The sequence below is a fragment of the Falco punctatus genome, assembly GCF_963210335.1.
Source record: "Falco punctatus genome assembly, chromosome: 1".
NCBI lineage: Eukaryota > Metazoa > Chordata > Aves > Falconiformes > Falconidae > Falco > Falco punctatus.
The window spans coordinates 28,496,019-28,517,085 of NC_137580.1; the positions used below are offsets into that span (position 1 = coordinate 28,496,019).

The 21,067-nt window shown below is 34.6% G+C and overlaps 1 long non-coding RNA gene across 1 annotated transcript in view; it reads right to left on the reverse strand.

Moving 5' to 3' along the window:
* The window catches only part of LOC308067813, a 59,748-nt gene extending 42,130 nt beyond the window's left edge, over window positions 1–17,618 (reverse strand). The window contains exons 1-2 of the long non-coding RNA XR_013929747.1: window positions 17,552–17,618; window positions 39–17,521 (exon numbers count right to left, since the gene is read on the reverse strand). This is a non-coding gene — a long non-coding RNA (uncharacterized lncRNA). The remainder of the gene's footprint in view (window positions 1–38; window positions 17,522–17,551) is intronic.
* Between the last annotated feature and the right edge of the window lie 3,449 nt (window positions 17,619–21,067).

Here is a 21,067-nt window from a genome sequence, read left to right on the forward strand (position 1 = left end):
CCCCTCCCCTCCCCTCCCTTCTCCTCCCTTCTCCTCACCTCTCCTCTCCTCTCCCTGCTCCTATCCTCTCCTTCTGCCCTTCTCTGTCCCCTCCCCTCTCCCCTCCCATGTGTCCTCCACTCTCCTTCCCCCCTCCTCTCTGGGGGCAATGAATATATGGCCACCAGACCATGCTAAACCAGATTTTATTGGTAACAATGGTACCAATACAAAGGCAAGTCTGAAATTTCCCACCTCTACTAAATAACACACCGACACACAAGGAAAAGGAGCAGAAGACATTTTCTCCACATAGTACCAATGTTTGCAAAAGCAATACTGACAGAAGTGGGCTTACTGAAAGAATTTGAAACTGGAACTAACAGGGGACTTTATGGGTGAGGTCTTAGGGGCTGATATGTGCTGAGGGGAGTGGAAAATGGGAGGATGTCAGTTTAAATAGAGGAAAGGATTTTATATTCCTGTAGAAAAGGAACAGGGACATATTAGCTGGATTTTAGTGGACACTGTCTTCCATACTGTATGGCCCACTGCAGCAGAAATGTGATTGCCTGCTGACTTTGGGCATGTGACTGTAACACTAAACACTGGAGTTTGAGAACTGATAGGCATCAGCACTAGTTTCAGTTAGTGCTAAAGCCAATCCAGGCCAATCGCAGCAAGGGATTTTAAAACTGCCTGTGGCATTTTCAAATCAATCCATCAATCTGTAGGTAGTAATGCAAAGAATGCACAGACAGCACAATGCCTGTTCCAAGCAATGACAACTCTGCTACTGCATTCTGGGCAAGCCACAATCAGTTCAAGAGTCCTGTAAGGAAAGAATCACAATAAATGAGTCTCTGTTCCCAAGAGGCTGAATTTTGATTACAAGGATGAGGAAAAAACAGTGTCACCTGAACAAGGAATAATGCATTGTAAAATGACATGCATGGAGAAAATAGCCTTGCATACAGATCGCCCTAGCTTGTTCTAGTATTCACCTTTCAGGTACCTTTCATTTTTTTCATGGAATCTAAATCTAAATGAAGAAGTCTGATGTAAATCTAACAAGTCTATTTCCTTCACTCCTGCAATTCAGCTCCCCCACCCCACCCCCCAGTTATGCAGTGAGAACCTCCAACATTTCAGGGAAACGTAAATTAATCCTGCAAGGTATGACCCATGATTGAAATCTATCCCTTCTGTGCAAAGCAATGAATGCCTCTGCAGTTGAACAGGTAACTGTTTGCTGTTGAGCTTATGATAACATGCTCTGCAAGAACATGGTAAGACAGACATTAGAGTCAGATTTAGTAACAGTATTTAAAGCAACCAGCCGTTATCTGTAATGGTGCTTTCCCACTAAGAAATCTTTTTAAGTGAATCTTAAAATGAGCTCCAATTAAGAAATCTGTGTAGGTGAATCCTAAAATGAGCTTTATTTTCTGAAAGATGATATTCAATTGAAAGTGCAAACCTACAGGTAGTAAAAGGGCAAGATTTCTTGAACAAAGGATTCTCTTTGTGTTAGTGGTTGAAAATAGCTAAACTTCTCTGTATGCCTACATTTCCAGGAGTATTTTGGCAGACATCTAGTTTGTTTCTGCTTTATGACTGGCCGTGTTAGTTAATTTTTTCAAGTACATTTAGGATTTCTTATCTTCTCAACATCAAGTAGTCAAACAGCCAATCCAAAAGCAGAAACATTTCAAAGATGTCACTTGTGCTTGAATTTTATTTTTTTTCCTTTGTAAAATCCAAACACAATGGAGAATATTTGTCTTGAAAGTCTTTTTTTAATGGCATGTTGTTTAACTCAGCATTTTTGTTCTTCATGGCCAGCTCCTACACGGGTGTGCAGTGATTAGCACATTGATAAATAGAACATTTAACTTAGAAATACCTTCCAACAAAGACAATACAACAATAAAAATAATGTATTTCCTCAGACAAGTTCCATATTAAAACAAATGTTCACACCTAGGATAGCAGTTTAGGAGACCTTGCTGGTCATACTCAGCAGAATTGTGGTTAATGAGATCTTCTAAATCAAATTTTACTGCTCATTTTTCCATCATTGGATTGTAATGGTTCTGAAATGGCAGAACATAAATTGGCAGATATCAAGCTACTAGAAAAATAATATTTCTGCTTTATGTACTGCATCAGATTATTTGCTGACACTAGTGTTAAGGTCTTTGCAAATAATCCAACCAGACTAAAGGCTGGAAGCATTGAGATGTAAGTGGGGTAGTGTCAATTAGTCTCTTTGGCTTGACAGTTCTTGAAAATGTCATTTGAAGAAATACCAGAAAATAATGGTGAATAGATTACCACTAAAACTACTGAAGGAAGAAATGTAGCTTTTAGGAAAAAGTTATGTAATCTGGCATAAAGCTCAAACGGGGTTAGAACGGATTGACACAAGAAAACAGAAAAGCACTTTTTTTGCCCCCCCCCCCCCCCCCCGTATATATCACCATTTTAATTTCTTTTACTTATTTTCCACTTAAGCTTTTGGTTTTGCATGTATTAAAAGAGCCCACAGGCTATTTGGATACCTGCATACATGCAAGCCTGCCTGCATTTTACTGAAAGCCTCTGGTTAAAAGTTTATAATGCTCTTTAAGATTAGACTCCTTTTCAGGTTAGATATGTCTCACTGTCCCTCATGTTCTTGGTAATTTTTTTATATATATACATTATGTTATTCTTTATTACCTGTAAGATAAAACTTTTAGACAATCACATCATGTTTGCTTTTTTTATTCTTAATGTTTCACTGTCTTTCCTTTTTAGTTCCCCACAGCTTGGTCAACCTAGTTTCCATATTGATTTTGATCACCTAGTCTTTTTCTAGTCCAGGGTTCTAGGACTTCATACAACTTTATCCTTAAAAGTCATCTTTTGTACAGTCATGTGCTCAATAAACAGCTTTAGATAAATTCCCAGCTGATTACTGAAAGAAGAGTTCCACCCTAAATCAATAATGAGCAAGGACTTTCTTAGGAAATGGACTATAAATTTCTCCTACATTTCACAGTTTGCAATATATTGCCACCATGTCCAATTCCATTATTACCCTCTGTTCCAAAAGCAAATTGCATCTTGTGCTATTACATTAATATTGTTATTATGACAGCTCAGCATGTAGTTTTTATACTAGAGCAGAAAACGGAAGGTAAAAATTAGAAGGAAGTTACAGAATTCAAGAAGCGCTACTGAAATGTAAAGCTTTTGCCACATTTAATTTTCTGTAATTTTTTCCATAAATCATTGTTCTATAAACTCCATATTTTTGAAGAACATAGTATTTATTTCAATTAAATCTAAAACAAATAAATAATAATATTAAAAATTTTACTTTGGTACTGCTAATGTCCCCTATAGTAGTTCATTAAGTAAATAGTTCAGTGCTTTAGTGGTTTACAATGGTTAATTACAACCATATTTTTCTACGTGTACATTTTTGCTCTTTTATTAGTATAAACTGGTTTTGAATAACAGCTACTTGCACTACATAAACCAAAAGTTTCTTTCATTTCAGTTACGTTTACTACCAATTTCTGCTTGTCTAGAATTTTACATTAAAACAGTTTGTACTCAGTTATGTGAAACATACATATTTTTAAAAAATCCATTTAGTGCAGTCATGGTATACCAGTCCAGGGAAACAAAGAGGAAAAAAAGAGTTCAAGACAATAAAAAATATATAGGGAAAAAGGATAGATGAGAAAAACTGTTCCTAAGAGAATCTTAGACTCAAAGGAGGATGTAGACTATAATTATGGCAGGAATTGTAGTCTCTTTCTCCACCTCTTGAGGTTGAATAATTGAACCAAAACTGAAAACCTGAATGACGGTTTCTAAATCTGACTGCTGACTAATAAACTTTAAACAGATCAGAAAAATCTAGTTTATAAGAGAAAAATCAATCTTCTTTGAATGTTATTGTAGGTACATATTTTTTTGTGTGTAGTTCTGTTAAAAAAATGAAAAAAAAAAACCCCAAACAAACAACCTTTAAAAAATGTACAGACTTGGAGTATTTGACATCCAGTATGATGAAGATTTCATGACTGTTTTGGCGTCATCCACAGACTACACTAAGCCCTCCTACTAAAATCAGCTGTTAAATACAGAAATATCTCATGCAGTCATTTTCAAGTGGATGTCTGGGCATCACCCACTATTGCCTGCTATGGTAACCTGGCAGACCTGGAAAAGAACTGGTTTTCCATAAACATGTTAAGAAAAAGCATCACTTCATGGATGACCAATTTCTGACTTCTCTGTGAAAAAGCATAGTCTGAGACTTCAGTAGTACCATGGTCTTGGTCATCTTGTGGCTTGGTACTGAAATGAATTATTCTAAAAAACTATGCCCACAAACACATAGCCATTTCAGTGTTTTTAAAACCGTTATTGCTCAAGTGTCAAGTGTTTAATAAGAGTGAAACCATGCACTTCCAGGCACAGCCAAGTGTGTGTATGCAAATGTGCTCCATACAGCAAGAACTGTTCCAGGTCTGCTTCTGACTCTAACTGTGCTAAATTTAGTGATTTGCAAATCCTGAATGGTACAGCCCTGGAATGAAAAATAATAGTGTTCTCAACCAGGCCAGAGCTACATTGCTTCAGAGACCTGTTTAGGAACAGCTAGTGCAAAAAATACAGCATAGTAATAGTTAGAGCACTTACTGCTTTTCCTTTTCAAAGCCCTTTACAAACTTAAAGTAATTGATTAATAAGTATAACTCACCATTAGACAGCATTTCAATAAATCAGTATATAATTCTCTAATGGCTTTTACTAAGAGGTCCCTTTGAGAGGCACTCCAAAAGGTTAATGCTTAGTATTGGAGAGATCATTAGCCCAGCCTTTCTAGATCAGTTGCTCTTACATAGATTTAAGATATCCCACATATCCATAATATTATATGGATTTATGTCTTTGAACCATGGGGTTTATATACTTTTTATTTTCTAGAGAAATTTTTAGGGGAAGGTATATTTTTATGTAACTTTCCCTATTATTTTCTAGAGATTTATTATCATTCAACATTGTACAGCCTATAAAAAGACAAGCACAGCAAAAAGCAAAAATATGGGTGCTGCACAGTCTGCTTGGAGTGATTCATTTCGGAATTATGTGGTGTGAATCAGAAATGAGAAAATATTTGATTGTAAAGTTGTTGCTTTCTGACAGTTTTCTGAAATAATTTTTAGAAACTTGCTTCTTTTAATAAATTTTAAACACAAGTTGCTTGGCTATCGTTTCCCTAATCTGGGGGACATTGAGTTTCAGCCCTTCGGTGGGTTGCAATAAGAATTTGTATTTGACTGAGGAAGTCCTTAAAATCTCTACATTTATCATTTTACTGGCAAAATAAATAAATAAATAAATCTATTTTCTAGGCTTCTATCTGGGGATTAGGTTAATATGTGCCCTTTGCCTTTTAACATGCCACACAGCAATAGTGTGTTGAAGCTGACAGCTGTGACATGACAGCATCTTGTTTATCAGTCTTTTTCTAGTATTTTATTAAGTTTATGACAGAGGCTGGTATATCTTCTCAGGAAGGTTTATATTTAAGTTCTTGTTGTATAAATAAAGAGAAAAATGGGAAAATGTGTAAATGTAAATGAATACTGCTCCAATTTAAAGAATATTCTTTCTGAGTTTTCACTGAACAAAACCATAATAGATCCCTTGAGTTATGTCTAATTCATTTTTTATTAATCATGCCAAGGGATTTTATATCAATGACACTTTTAGCTGGAGATGCTGGTTCTGTACCTCCTCTTAGCCTGAGCCAATCTTTTCCATATTCTTCTTCCAATGCTTCAGTTTTCCTGCCTCAGGAGCGAGTTGGTTGCTCCAGAGGTGAACCAAAGTGAGAACTGCAATTTAGACAGTATGTATGATTAGGTGCAGAGGGAGTCAAGCAGAGCTGATTTTGTAATCCCATGTTATCTTCAGCTGTGCTAAATCCTCCTTGAGGAGATTTTTTTTCTTGTGTACATTAGCCTTTCCTCTGTAAATTTTGCTCTCAATTTTTCATCTTATTAGAAAGTTTTCCTTAAAAAAAAAAAAAATCATCTCACATAAAAAAATCCCAAGTGACCTGATAAGCATCTAGAAACACTTTATTTTATGCTTTAGGAAAAAAACCCAAACATACATTTTGTACAGGCAATACTACAGATACAAAATTAAAACCTATACTTGAATTTGTGAAGCTAAGCCTGTGAACAAGGATATTATAATCTTCTCAGGAATGTAGACCTGAGCATCATATTACTTTTCCATGGTGCAAACATACCCAAGGCTATTTTTCACTGGCAACAGCTTTGGACTTCACCCATACTGTCTAAACATTCTAACTTAAGAGTTGCACATGAAAGTTAGGAAATATTTGGTTTTCTTTGTGAGACTTTAAAAGAAATATTTCAATGTGCATTTATCACATTTAATTTGTTTAAGTTAAATTACTTAATTTTAATTTGTTTTTTCATTTCAATTTACACAAACTCTTAATAACAGATGAAAGAAAATATTAAGTTAAAATATGTTCTAACTTTCCAGTGTAATGATAGTGGGGTAACTATTTGCCTGTCGATTACATTTGCACCAACTTTTAAAAGAAAGACATTTTATAAATGTGAGACCAGATCTCTTTGCCAAGCACTTTACTCATTCTTCCTGGGCATGGGAACATAAATTCCAGAATTAAGTCAGTTCTGCAGATGAAAGCGAAGACCTAAGAATATTTGAAAAGATCATTTAACATGAAGTCTTCAGCTATTATTTAGCATCTACAGACTGCAGAACAGAAATCAAAAAGGTACAATAAATAGCTCTACTTTTCTACAATTTCTTCAGTGTTTTCTTATACCCTTAATATAGAGTGATTTCAGTGTTTTCATCTGTCTTAATTCAGATCAAAAAAAAAGTGACATTTGGTATAAGGTCTTTCCCCTCTCTCTGGGAAGTAAACCCCACTGACTTCTTTAATAAAGTTCTTTTGAAGTTTTTATGCAAAAAGGAGCAGAGGTCTTCTCTTCCTGTTCTCTTTTAATTTTTCCTTTTTTTCTTATTTCCCATTTGCTTTTGCCTTTGCTTTTCATTTTCTGTAAGAAGTAGTAGAAAGACTAAAACTGGCCCATATTTAGTTAGTTAAAAACAATTAAAACAGATTAAGATAAAATTATAGCACACCTAACTACACTCGCTTCCCTGAAAGGACTTTTGCTTGGTACTGACCTTGCTATTCTTTTACCACACTTGATTGTACAGGAGGCATATACTTGTGCTATGGAATTATGGTTAATCTCCCTTTCCCCCAGATTTTTCTTTTGTAAGTCTTTGCTTGGTATCTAACTCCGTCCAGTTCTGTCAGTACCAAAGATGTTTGTTTACACTTCAGAAACAGGCATTATTTCAGCGTTATAGTCCATGACATTGAAGGATTAGCAGATTATTTAATCCATAGAACCCATCATTTGGTCAGAAACTGCAAAAATATAACGTCCTATTCATTGATTCATGGTATTTGTTGTAGTATCATTCATCACAATGTTGCAATTAGCTATTAATGTACGTCATGTATTAATATAAAATTTGTACTGTAACTCATCACAGATTAACTAGACCATCAATTCAAAGTGCTACAGGAATTAAACAAAGTAGCTGTCTTTTGCTTTCAGCTATGTTAAATTTATGCTCATTACAGTTTCCAAGGATACATTTTTTTGCTGCATGTGCAAATGCTATGATCATCTGTTATTTAATAAATCCAAATAAATATTTTGACAGTGAAAGATTCAAATGAAAACAGGATTTATGCACAAGTAGTGTAAAATGTTGTTAAAGAGAGGAAGATGTTCCTACCTTCCTGTTCATTTTTAATGCATAAAAATAAAACCAAACAATTATTACTACAATGCTTGGAAAGAATTACAACTGCAGTTAAACCTAGGAAAAAAAACTAAAAAAAAAAAAAAAAAAAAAGGGCAGTGAAAGTATTCATGTGCAAAGTCAGATAACCATCTTTCCTTTACAAAAAATATCTACACATCTCAAAAAAGATTGTGGGACACTTCCTCATTAGCAAAAATTTCTAAACCTACACGTCCTTCAGATGCCAGCCAAATTGATAGTCATGCTGGTATATACTACAGAATGTAATTTTCTACATTCAAAAGAATTTAATAATATTTTGTTAAATTATATTTAACAAAGTCAAGATATCTTGATTAATGCTGCTAGCTGGTCAGCATGTGAAGGCAGTGTTTCTTCTTTGAAAGAAGGATTTGATCATGGTCTAGAAGACCACTAAGTAAGCTAGAAGGACATAAAAAACAAACCCCAAAAAACCCAAACCAAAACCCCCCAAAACCATTGTGGTGCTTTTGAGCTCCATGGGATTCAGTCATTGCCACCTGGAATTGAAAATCCAATGAGCCTATCCACTGAAAATTGGATCAATGTAATAGGAGAGATTACATGTTAGGGGCTACCAAGCTATATGTTTTAGAGGATAACAAAGAAATTCCTCTGGATATGTTACCACAGCAAATTTAAAGGACTTCCAGTTTTCTTCAGAGAAGAAGTATTTCCCGAGATTAATAAAAACAACATTAATGAGATGGGGTAATTTAGAGTCTCTGATACAGATACTAATATCGTAAACATGTCCAGAAATAGGATTTTGTAGTAAATATTGAAGTGTGCCTGAAGTAGCCTTTAACACATAGGGACATCGTAGAACTTTGGGAAAAAAGCGAAGGCCTAAAGTTTCACATTGATTTTTCTTTCTTTCTTCTTTTGTCTTTTTATTTTCTTATAACATGATCCCTAATGGGACTTTGTTATTCATGAAAATTGTGAGTTTATGACTGTGGGTTAATGGCATGAAATCAGCATCCAGATATCAGGCAGAAGACGTTCTAGGGGACAAGCAGTTTAAAAAAAAATCATGACTCCTGTCGTTTACTTCTATTATTCCTTTTCAGTGAACTAAAACTACTTAATTTATTCTTCTGCATCATCTTCTTACCTTGGTTGGAGAGATGGGAAACATGAAGAGGTCTGGTCCATCCCTTAAAGATCAAGCTCATTGTAATGTGTGGTAGTTTGAATTCTACCTACTTTCTCACTGATAATTCCATTCACTTGGTGGAATTCCATCCACCAAGAACAGAAGAGAATTTTTTTTTTTTCCTTTGTGATGTGGGGTCTGGGTTATCCCCAGGATTTGTTTTAGCTACCAGAAAATAAATACATTATGAGGAAACTTCTTTAATTCCTGTAACTGTTACTTAGGGCTGCTACTTGGGTTCAGCTGTGGAAATGGGAGTAATGCTACCATCATCAGAAATTAATGTTCTCTATCTTCTGGAGATAGAACAAATTATTCTGTGGTTTTTTTAATGATATATTCTTTTGACAGATAATAATTCATTCATTAGGAAGCAATGGTAGTGGAAGAGGTAGAGTGAGCCTCACAATCTATTAAGAATTGAAACTTATAGAATTCTTATAAGATAAGAAGTTCTTTGAAATGGTTCATTTCACTGTTTAGACAAGGAGACACATTGCAGTAACTATGACATTTTGTTCATGAAAGAAGAAAGAAGTAGGCTCCAAAGTTTCTGGGGAAAAGCTTAACCTGTATCAAAGTGATTAAAAGACATAGAAAAAAGCGACTATGCAATACACATTTAAGCTAATCTTCTAGCAAGAATGTTTTATGATTAGCTAATTCTGCTTTTGGGGCTGGATGGTGACTTAGCTGCAGTGTTAAGTCTGATTACTTTGGAATGCTCTTTCAGATAGTTTAAATGGAACTGAAAGAACACAGTTGCCTGGAAAATAACTTAATGCATTTGGACAGAAGCTGGTGTTCAATTATTTGAAAAGGAAATCTATGACAAATATGAAATGGGAAAATATAATCCAATTTCATGTATACCAGAAAATAAGAGAGATCTTTTATGAATTATTTTATAAAGAAAGCTTAAGAATTAGCAATCTCAAAGTACCATATGCAAATATTATATTGGAATAATGCTTCTTTAAGTATGTTAGAATTACGCTGATGTAAGATGACACAAACTTAATATAAACCTATATTTTCAATTAATTTATATTTTGCAGACACATAACTGAATTTGAAAGGAAATCCAAACTGTGGTACGGTTATGAGTAATAAAATAACAAATCTAGAACACTATGGAAAAGTACAGTAATTGAGCATCTACACTTATTATTACTCTGTGGATGTTGTTATTGCCACAAATTCACTGGAGTATTTGAAAGTATAAAATTAAAGAGATTATATTTTTAAAATTTTGTATAAGAGAGTACTGTAGAAAAAGTAAAATATTCCTCTAGTAGATTGCCTAAAGGGCAACTCACTATACAATACATGCACATATAAGTCTTTGAATACAAAGTTGCCTTTACTTCTTGACCCAGTGAACCATGTAATAAAATATTTATATCACCAAGAACCATAAAACTCTTAACTTCCATCTTGAGGGAACTATGGATAGAGGATTGAAAGAAAGTTCAAAATCTGGAACAGTGTTGTGGCAAAGGGTTATGCCGTTTGTGTTTCCCATGGTAACTTCAGGTGGTGTCTCAGCAGCCCTTGGTGGTTTGCTTCCTCTCACATCTGGATATTCACATGTCCAGTATTATATCAGCATAGTTCTCATGTGTGTTACATAAAAGTATCCTATCATAGGGTTTGCAGGTGAATTGTATCTTATGCCTGTTTTCAGGAAAGGTGTTGATTGTTCCTTCTAATGAGCTTACATTGATGGGAAAATTTGAAGGCCTTCAGTGCAAATGTCAGAAAGTATTTGTACCTGCTAATGTAACATTTCAGTCAGAAATCTGTCCTGCAGTTTCAAAATGGGACACCTGATTTCTTATACTTTCTGTTAATGTTCAAAATGATCTTACTCTCTTTTAAAAGTTTTAGATTTTCCAGCTTTTTATCTTTTTTCTCTCTTTATTTTTTTTCTTTTACATTTTCTTCCTTTGTTCTATTCAAGCCAGACTCCTAATAAACTCACCTGTCTTTCCCTTTAATCAGCCAATCTACTGATGACATGATCTGTGGCAGAGTAAAGCTTTCAAAGGTCTTTTATAGTGCCACTTCCTTCTTCTTGTGGAATTAACTTCATGCCTTGAAGGGTTTCCTTAAGGTGTACACAGTTATTTGTTATATTTCATTTCCCAAAATCCTTAATTTTTTTTAAAGTCTACTGTTTTACTCAGAATTAAAAAAAAATAAAACTTTGGCAACCAACGGAAAATATTGTGACTTCATTTTTTGTTCTGGTTAGCTGGATGGCTTACTTTATTCAATCGGAGTGGAAAGGCATTAGTTTATACAGTGCTTAAAGAAAGAACATCTTTCATCTATCTTTTCAATAAACTAGCTGACACAGGGCTGATACTACTTCAACAGCAAAAAAGAAAAAAATACTCAGATAGTAAAATCATTCCATTCACTCTGATGAACTGACAGTATTTACAAAACGCAAAAATCAGAGAAATATATTAACCTCATTTGCATTATTTACTTATTGCAAACTGGAAATTGTAGTTTTAATTTACATTAACCATGTTTCAAGGCATTGTTTAAAAAATTGTGTATTTGTAGCTATGAATTGTTGTCCTCCATTTCCTGTTACTAAATTAGTTTCTAAAATGGTATGTAAATATTCTAAAGCTGTGTGCTATTAATGCAATAGAAACACTTTTGAGGTTAGACTGATGTGCTGTGCAGATTTATAATCACAATCCTTTATTTTTAGAAAAGGTAAGTAGTGTTGTTTGTCTGTAGCCTGAATGCTTAAAATACAAAATTAAATTGCCCAGGCTCAAAAAACATTGTAAGTATACTAGATTTTTGCATGAATGTTTTAAATTATTCTTTGGTAATGTCTCATGTGAAATATCCTAACTTTACCTGGCAGTTTTCAATGAAGGCAGTAATTTACTTTTATGTGTAAAAACCCTCTTGTATTTGCAAGAAGATGACTGCAAGAAGTGTATTTATTATAAGATAGTAATACTCTTGAAAGAAAAGAGACACTTAAACTAGCTGTATCTTGATATGCTTCAGGAGTCTGATCTGTAATCAATGAGATCTGGAAAAAATACATATGAAAGTAATAAAACACCCACAGAGAGGAACTGTCTGGGAACGTTACAAATGACATGCTTTTGGAGACATATCTTCAGCATTTCTGAATTAATTTAAGTTTTTCATATCTGCTAAGGAGTGTCCAAAACTCTCAGCTCAAAATCACTATCAGCAAAAAAAGAAAATTAAAGTCTAGGTATAATTTAGCTGTGTAATCTATACTATGTTCCCACTAACTCTGAATGCAAAAAAGAAACTTGAAGTATTTCCAAAGTTTTCAAGAGGAGCAAGCCTGGGCTAACAATGTTTAAACCAAGACTTTTTATGGCCGAAGCTAATTTCAAGGATACCAGCATGCAATATTGATACATTTTTTTGAGTTATAGGAGTATAAAATATGTGTCTCATAGAACTCTCATACTTGTTTTTTTTATCCTAGATTGAGATGCAAATGAAAAGCAGAATAGTATTTTCTGTGATGTCATCATGTAAATTATAGCACTCACATTTTAATTTGAATATAAGCACACATATGATTACCTCAAAGTTCTTATTGAAAAATGGGAGTAAAGGAGGAAGATCTCTAGTAGGTAATTTAACAGTTCATTTAACTAATTTGTACAACAGTTTTCACAATACTGAGTTTTTCCTTCAACTTGAATGGAAAGTTGAGTGTTTGAAAATCTCTCTCACACAGTAAGTCTTGATTTGAAATATTTACTAAAATACAGGCTGCTTACACTTCTGACTTCCTTGGTGCCAAATACTTTCATTCAGCTACCTACATTTTTTGTTTCACCCCTCCCTCCTGTTCCTCGGTATAGTACTCGTTTTGTGGAACATTTTCAGAGTTGTGACAAAATAAGATTTATTTTATAGCTAGTGATTAATGACTTCTTTGCAGAAGAAGATGAGAACGACCCCTGAAATAATACAAACATGTAGTCAACTGCAGTATAGTAACATGTAGGCAGCTGACTGAAAGTATCATTGTGAAGTTTTAAAAGAAAATTCTTGAGATATTGCAATTTGTATTAAAAAATGCCCCATAGTGTATAAAATTGAATTCATAAGTATTCAAGAACACACTAGCTAGTGTCATTCTCTTCGAGTCCCATGAGATTCTCTTAGTGGTGCAAATAGAACAATTTCATTTTGATAATCATAAAATAATTGTTAAATATAATAATTATCAGTAATAAGTATTTTTGCAGGAAACTCACAATAAGAAACTAGAGATTTTGCAAAACTTTAAATTATAATTCCCCTTCCATTCAAAAACAGTTTAGCTGATTTTGATTTTTGGTTTTTTGCTTCAAACTCTTTGTAGACTATTAGTATCAGCAGGAAATATGCCTTGAATGTCCTGTTTATCCAAACATGTATTCTCCAAAATAACGTAGTTATTTTGAAAAACTCTTGGTATACAGAAGACATATATTTCAACCAGCTTTCAGTGCCTTGTACTTTAGGTGATTTTTTTAAGTTATCAGACATTGTAAAGGTGTCTAAGAGAAATGATTGCAGAATATATATATACCATTCCTACTATAAAGAAATATTAGTTACTTCTCAGCGAAGCTGAAGAAAATATAAGTAACTCAGGTGAGGAATAAAAAGATACACCATTATGGGGTGGGGGATAACAACGTGCAAAATAGCTTTGCAGAGAAGCTTCTAGGGACTCTGGTAGACAAACATGAGCCAGCAGTGTCCTGGGGTGCATTAGGCAGTGCCAGCAGCAATGGTGAGACAGACCTGAGGTGTTGCATTCCAGCATGGTTTCTCTAATATGAGACAGATGTGGTATGAGTTCAGTGAAGGGCCACAAAGCTGATGAAGAGGTTGGAGCATTTGTCGTACAAAGAGACGCTGAGATTGCTGGAGATTTTTAGGCTAGAGAAGGTAAGGGCCATGGGGGAATCTTATCAATGAATGTAAATGCCAGAAGGGAGAGTGTAGAGAAGACAGAGCCAAGCTCTAGGATGTTCTAGTAATTTTGTGTTTGATAGACATGTTTTACTGTCATTGTGATTTTTTTTAAACCTCTGTACTACATCTCAAATACCAGTTCACATACCTGCACAAAATTTTGAAAATTAAATTGGAACCATTTTGTTTGCAGCAGTGCTGCTTTTTGTAACTAGCTTAATACAAACAATTGGCCTGAGTGGATATTCTTTAAAGGACAACTGGGCCCCTGAAATTAATGGCAGCAGCAACGAAATGAGCAGGTTTCCCTTGTAGATATCTGCAGGCAGAAGAAACAATCTCTGGCAAGGATAATAGTCAAGTAGTGCTGCTGACGGGGATTGCCCCTGAAAGTAATATTTTTTTAATTTTTTTTTATTTCCAGTTGGTTGTTTTTTTTTTTTTTTTTTGTCAGTCGCTGGCAAAGATCAGTGCCAGGAAGAGCACTGTGAGAGAAAGTGAAGTACTCTGTCAAAATTAGGGATGGCTAAGTGCCAACATATGTCTGCTTTTTGAGGACTGAGGGAACTACAGTGCTGGCACATAACAACATAGCTTCACACCAAAAACATTTACAGAGGGAAAGGGAAAAAGCCAAAATAGCAAAAATATTATAAAGGCAGTTTGCCAGTGATTTTAACATGATTTAATTTGCTAACTGAGAAAAATGCTGGCACAATTTGCCAGCTTGAACATGCTATTGAGTCTTAACAATCCTGTAGAAAAACGGGTATCTGTTTGAATCACATGACTGCTATTAACCAGAAATCAGATTCTGATTTCTCATTTTGATATGAACAAAGTTTAGGCATTTAATGATAAACATTCAGGAGGTGTTACTTATTTAACTACACTTGATAGCATTTTTGCCCAAGGTTGTTTCCTGTCTTCTTAGCTTCCAAGATACAGGGTAAGATCCAGGCATTTTGAAATCAGTCAGTAAAGAATGTATCGTATGCTTCCAAGTTCGCCAAAGAAAACTCCTCCTGTATTCACATATGCTGGGGACAACTGGCTACAGAGCACATCTGCAGGAAAAAAAGGGTCCTAGAGGTTCTGGTTGAGAACAAGTTGAATATGAAGCAGCAGTGCACCACTGTGGTGATGAATGTTCACCAGTTTTTGGACTGCATTAGCAAAAAAGAAGGCAACAGATTAAGGAAACAGATTTTTCTCAGTTCAGTATCTGTGAAACTGCTCCATTTTGGTCCCTCTGTTATGAGATCTATAGCAACAAACGAGACCAAGTCCTGCGGAGGGTGACCAAGATGGTTAGAGGGATGGATGATACAATGTACAAGAAGAGGCTGAAGGAGCTGAGATTCTTGTTTAGACTACAGAAGGAAGCGCTGAATAGGGAAGTACCTAACTTAAATCTTCCATTACATAAAGAGACAAAGAAAATGCAGCCAGACTGTTCCCGTAGGGCCAAAGCATAAGCACAATGGTGACAATTTGCAGTGAAGAAAATTCAAGTAGATAGGAGAAAAAAATCTTCACCTTGAAAATTACTAAACCCTGGAACAAGTATCCTAGAGAGGCTGTGGGATGTTCATCCTGGGTGATTTCCAAAACTTGACTGTAAAAAAACCCTGAGAAACCTGCTTTAATGTGGAGGTTAGGTTTGGGCAGAGGAGGAGGTTGCATTAGAAGACTTCTAGCATGAAATCTGTATTTTTCTATGATTGTGTGTATATATATATATATATATATAAATATATAAATTCTATGGATAATTTTGCAATACTTTTCTAATGTGGACATCTATTGCCATGCTTTATTTTTTTAAAAAAGTCATATATTTCTCACTCTGTATTTTTATAGTATTAGCCCAATTTCTTTTAAAATATTTCTGATTTAACTTTGTTTACTACTTCAAATACTCTTTTTCTTTACTGAATACATACAGAACTTTTGAACCATAGAATAGAAAGATAATCCATTTGTCACCAGGTCCCTTGCCTCACTGATCCCCTAACCTTCCTTCTCCTGACAATGTACTTAAAGAAACCTTTCATGTTCTTTACCTCCTTTGCTAGCATCAGCTCCAGCTGGGCTTTGGCCTTCCTCACTCCATTTCTACATGAGCAGGCAATGCCTTTGCATCCCGTCCAGGTAGCCTGTCCCTGCTTCCACCATCTGTATATTTCCTTTCCATGTCTGATCTCAGTCAGGAGGTCCATGCTCATACATGCTTGCCTGCTGCCATGCCTGCTTGATATTTTGCCCATTGAAATGGACCATTCTTTTTCTCTAGGAAGTTATACTTGAAGGGTAATAAATAAAGTAGGCCCAGGTTATAACCCAATATTTGCTTTCTTTTCTCACACAGTGATTACCCACATTTTTAAAAAATTTAGTAGGGATTTCTAATTAATATTCAACCCATTTAAATGTTTAATTTTATTATGTTATTTATTAATTGATCTATTTTTTCTTAGAGACTTTGGAATCTTCTTTTTGCATACATATACAGTAATTATTTATAAGCCTTTTGCATTAAATCTTGTAAAAGCAGAAGGCATGATTGCCTCCAGAATTGTAAACAAATAGGAAATAATTCATCGGGAGACCTTGTAAGTTTATCTACCCCAGCTTGGTGCTCCTAAATATAGAAACTGAAAACTGGTAGATGCTTGTCTTTCTTGGTTTTAACAGAATTCAGACATTCATATTCCAGTGCTTACCCTGCCTTGCAGCTCATTTAATTTTTCCTAAGTTTTCACTCATTCTTTTTTGGTCTATTCCCCATAAACATGGAGAACCTTCCTTTTTGTGACTACCTTTAGCATATATGAACATTGTTATTTTTGATCTCTTCAAGTTTCCTCTATTCTAAATAATGGAAATTCAATTAATTCAGTCTTTTCTTCTGGGGACTTTTTTTTTTTTTAGGTTGCTTAACACTATTACTGCTAGCTTTTGAACTTTCTCTAATTAGTGCCCACCTTTTCTGAAGCACAGTGCTCAAAGTTAAACATGGTATTCCAGTTGAGACCTTTGCATCATAGAGAGGTAATTTTTTTGTGTGTGTGGCGCTTTATGTATTTCTGTATCATAAATATATATATATATTTAATACGTTGACAGTTTCAGCTTGGTTTAAAAGGACATCCAAAGAAATCTTAAAGGGAAATTTTTTAATTGATTTTACTTCTGAATTTTCTCAAAGTCAGCCTGTTTTAGTCATTGGGTTTCTGATTATGAAATGTGGATTGAAATGTGGATGATAGAGTTATATCAATAATGTACCAGTAATCAAGATGTTGAACAAAAAGTGTTGAACAAGTCTGAGAAAATACAAGACTTGATATCTGTGATCACAGCTGAAAACCAGTTTTTAAAAAATGTATTTGCTGTGTTACAATACATGTAGGAGAAGTATGTTGTGTTTAACTCTCTCTTTGTCATGATTCAGTGGTTAAATGTAACTACTGACCTCAGTCAAGAGCCACTGATAAGCTGCCTACACTAGATATTTAACTAAGTACATTTAGGAAGATACAGAATAATATTAAATTTACTGTAACGCTGGGTTCAAGAAAGGAGACATATCTTTGGAACAAACACTGAGTCTGCAAAAGCAAGAAAGGGAACATTTCCTTTTCAATGAGGCAAAATATCAGGCAAACACATGAGATTAGTCTGATCTCTGGAAGCTATTTGCATCTCCAAGAAGTGATACCACACTTAAAATAATGAAAATTACCTACTGAAATATACTAATATTGAGGGGAAAAGATTAAATTTATCGAGAATTAGAGGACTTCAGAGTGCAGACTGACTGATCCACCAGGCAGATGTATAGGTTTAATGGCTGTACTTTGAGACACTCACTGATACCTAGAAATTATTTAAAATGGGAATGTCTGGGAAAAAGATAGAGACACCTTTAATCTTAAGTGATGGCTGTTCTTTTCTTCACCTGTGTATTTTATGAAGATTTTTAACTGCATTGCTTAGTTTGATTGCTGTAAATATATACTTCTATTTGCATTTTACCTTAACCAGACTTGAGCTAAGGATGATTTTGAAGTAAATGGCTAGCCAGCAAATCTTCATCTATTAGCTAGTCATTCTCACCAGTTACTGGGGCTAGCTTAACAAGTATTTATTTAGTTCCTGAAAATATCACCAAAGTTGAGTGTGTCAACAAGGAGGCTGTGGAGGCCAGGTGGAGGACTGGTATTTCGGTCAAAACAGGAAGTGATTTTTCAGTGACAGGAAGTCTGCTTAGAGAAAAGTGTTAGAGAACATGTTTAAATCCTGATGGCTCCCAGGGAGTTTGTCCCTGATTATCATAGATAAAAAAAATAGTGGGAGGAGGAGCTTGATGTGCTGCATAGTGGAATATTAATACAAGATGCCATATTGTGGAGTCAAAAAAAAGAAAATGGGATCTTCTTATTGTGCTCAGTGTAGTGTTTCCTCCCTGTATGGAAAGAAGTTTTACAATTGCACACAGCTTCTTGGAAAGGCTTTATTTAGATGTAAACATATAGTTCTGCTGTTCTGGTAAATAAGCTTAGGACACGAGTGCAGTGAAGGGCCACAGAAATGATAAGACATATTACAGTATTAGAGAGTCTGTGAAAAAAAATTCCAGCAATTTTAGTCTGGGAAAGGCAAAAATAACTTCCAAATTAAAGGATGCTGGTATTACAGTTATAAGTAAAAACGAGGCTATGCTGATCATTAATATATTTACATTAAAAGAAAATTCATAGCCATTGGAGCAGGAAGAGTCTGGAATAGTATTTTACAAAGTAAGAAGCAGAAGACTAAAAAACCTTATTACTTCTAATATTCAGATTAATAAATATATGCAAATAGGAGATAATTTGGTGTCCCAGCATCAGGGACTATGCCTAGTGATCCACACAGTCACTCTTAGTTTGTATAGACACTCTTCCATGACAGCTTCCCCTGCTTGCTCATGGTATCAGGGAAAAAGTTAACATTGTCAGGTTTATATTCCAGATTTCACATGCTTCCTTATACATGTACGAACAATCCAAGGGTGTACTTCTGGCCACTTCCCATTTTCTTACACCAATGTAGCCACCTTTTACTGGAAGCTAAAAGAGTTTAGCAGAGGAGACAAGGGATTTCTGCACCAGGGAATGGTTCTGAGCTCATTGTACTTACTAGTATAAGCAAAGCATATATTTCTTAATTTCTCCGGTATGATTATTTGATAAAATCTACTCTTATCATACTATTTATAACAGCAGTAAGATGATTTTGTTGTTGTTATTACTTGGGAGGGGAAAGAAGTGTGCTTGAGCATCTAGGGAAGGAGAGGTAACTTAGAACTACTTGATGTGCTGAGGTGTAGATAGTCAGGTACCCATTTAATCTGTACCGCAGGTCAAAGTGCCATGAACCAGTTCTGCTCAGCCCAGTAGAGAACTGCGCTAGAGGCAGAGTTTCACACACTGAAGACAATCTTTCAAATGATTTTGATTGAAAGTTTACAAAATACTGCTGCTCAATAAATTTACTGACAGTTAATATGATTTATTCTATAGACTTTTGAACCTGTAATCATGTTGTAACTAGGGGACAGTAGCCCTGACTTTTTCATAAGTTCCCCTCCCCCTTGTTGCTCTAAAACAAAGCAGCAAAATTCTAAGAAACCTGCTCTGGTGTAGAATGGATTCTTTTATCTTCATCTGTATCTGTTGTCAGTATTTTTGTGCTATATTAAATTTACCCAATTTTATCATATGAGGTTGGTTGTCTGAGTTAAAAATAACCTTAGGAATATTAATCTTCAGTTATGTTGTGTGCATCCCAATTCATATAATTTACACAAACAAATTAATGTATCATACATAATTTGTTTCTTATGCTAGATATGAAGGTATATGTATGTGCTTATACAATATTCTTTTCATATTGTTATTCATAACAGCATTAAGGATTCATATGCTTTTGGGTGTACCAGGAGCTATCTCATTAAGCTAATAATTAGGCATTAGAGATAAACTCCTGTCTCCATGGCCTGAAGCTCCCATTTTTTACTCAAAATTATGCCAGCGATAGTTTACATTCATCTACTCCATTTGAAAGTGAGAGTAGATTGCCTATGATGTACATATTAGAGAAAAAGCTAGAGAATAAAGTGCTTTGTCTGTCATTCACCACAGCTTTTGGCAGCTGAATATGTTTTAAGTGGAAGGATATGGAGAAAGGGACTGGGAATATTTATGCAGAAATCAGAGACTCTTACAAGTAGGAAGAACATGTTTGATGGGCATTCTCAGAAAAACTTACAGCACTAAGTACACTATGTTCAGCTCACCCAGTATACAGAATGTGTACTTGTCAGGAAAAATGTGAGTATATGTTACTAATGTAATTAGCAGTAATTATATTTTTATTTCTAATAAGGAAATAACATCCATATTATAGTATTTCAAATATACACCAATAACTGAAAAGATTTAAAAGCCCACCCTGACATGAAAAGAAAAAGATACTAATTTTCTCTTGCAGTGATGCTTGGGGCAAGAAAAGTGATAAAAATCCACCATAAATACAATGTCATTTTAACATACAGAAGCCAAGAAAACGAAAAGTTAGGGTTTCATCAACTAAACCGAAGGATCTAGAACTCATTCTTTATATGTTTATTTTGGCATGCTTTTGTCTTAAGTGGTAAATTTCAATTACTTCATTATTTGATTATTTAGTTATTTAATTGTTTCTTAATTCATGTAATTTACAACACAGAAATTTGCACAGAAATATGATTATAGAGAATGAATTCAATGTTTGTAATTGCACAAATACATTTAAGTACAGAAAATAAACGTATATAAGGCTTTCATGCACTTGCACATATGCACATACGTTTATATATGTGTAGCTGTACATGTGAATACAGGTGTGAACACTATCTAATGCATTGGTATGTGTCTTCTACTATTTATACTGGTGCTC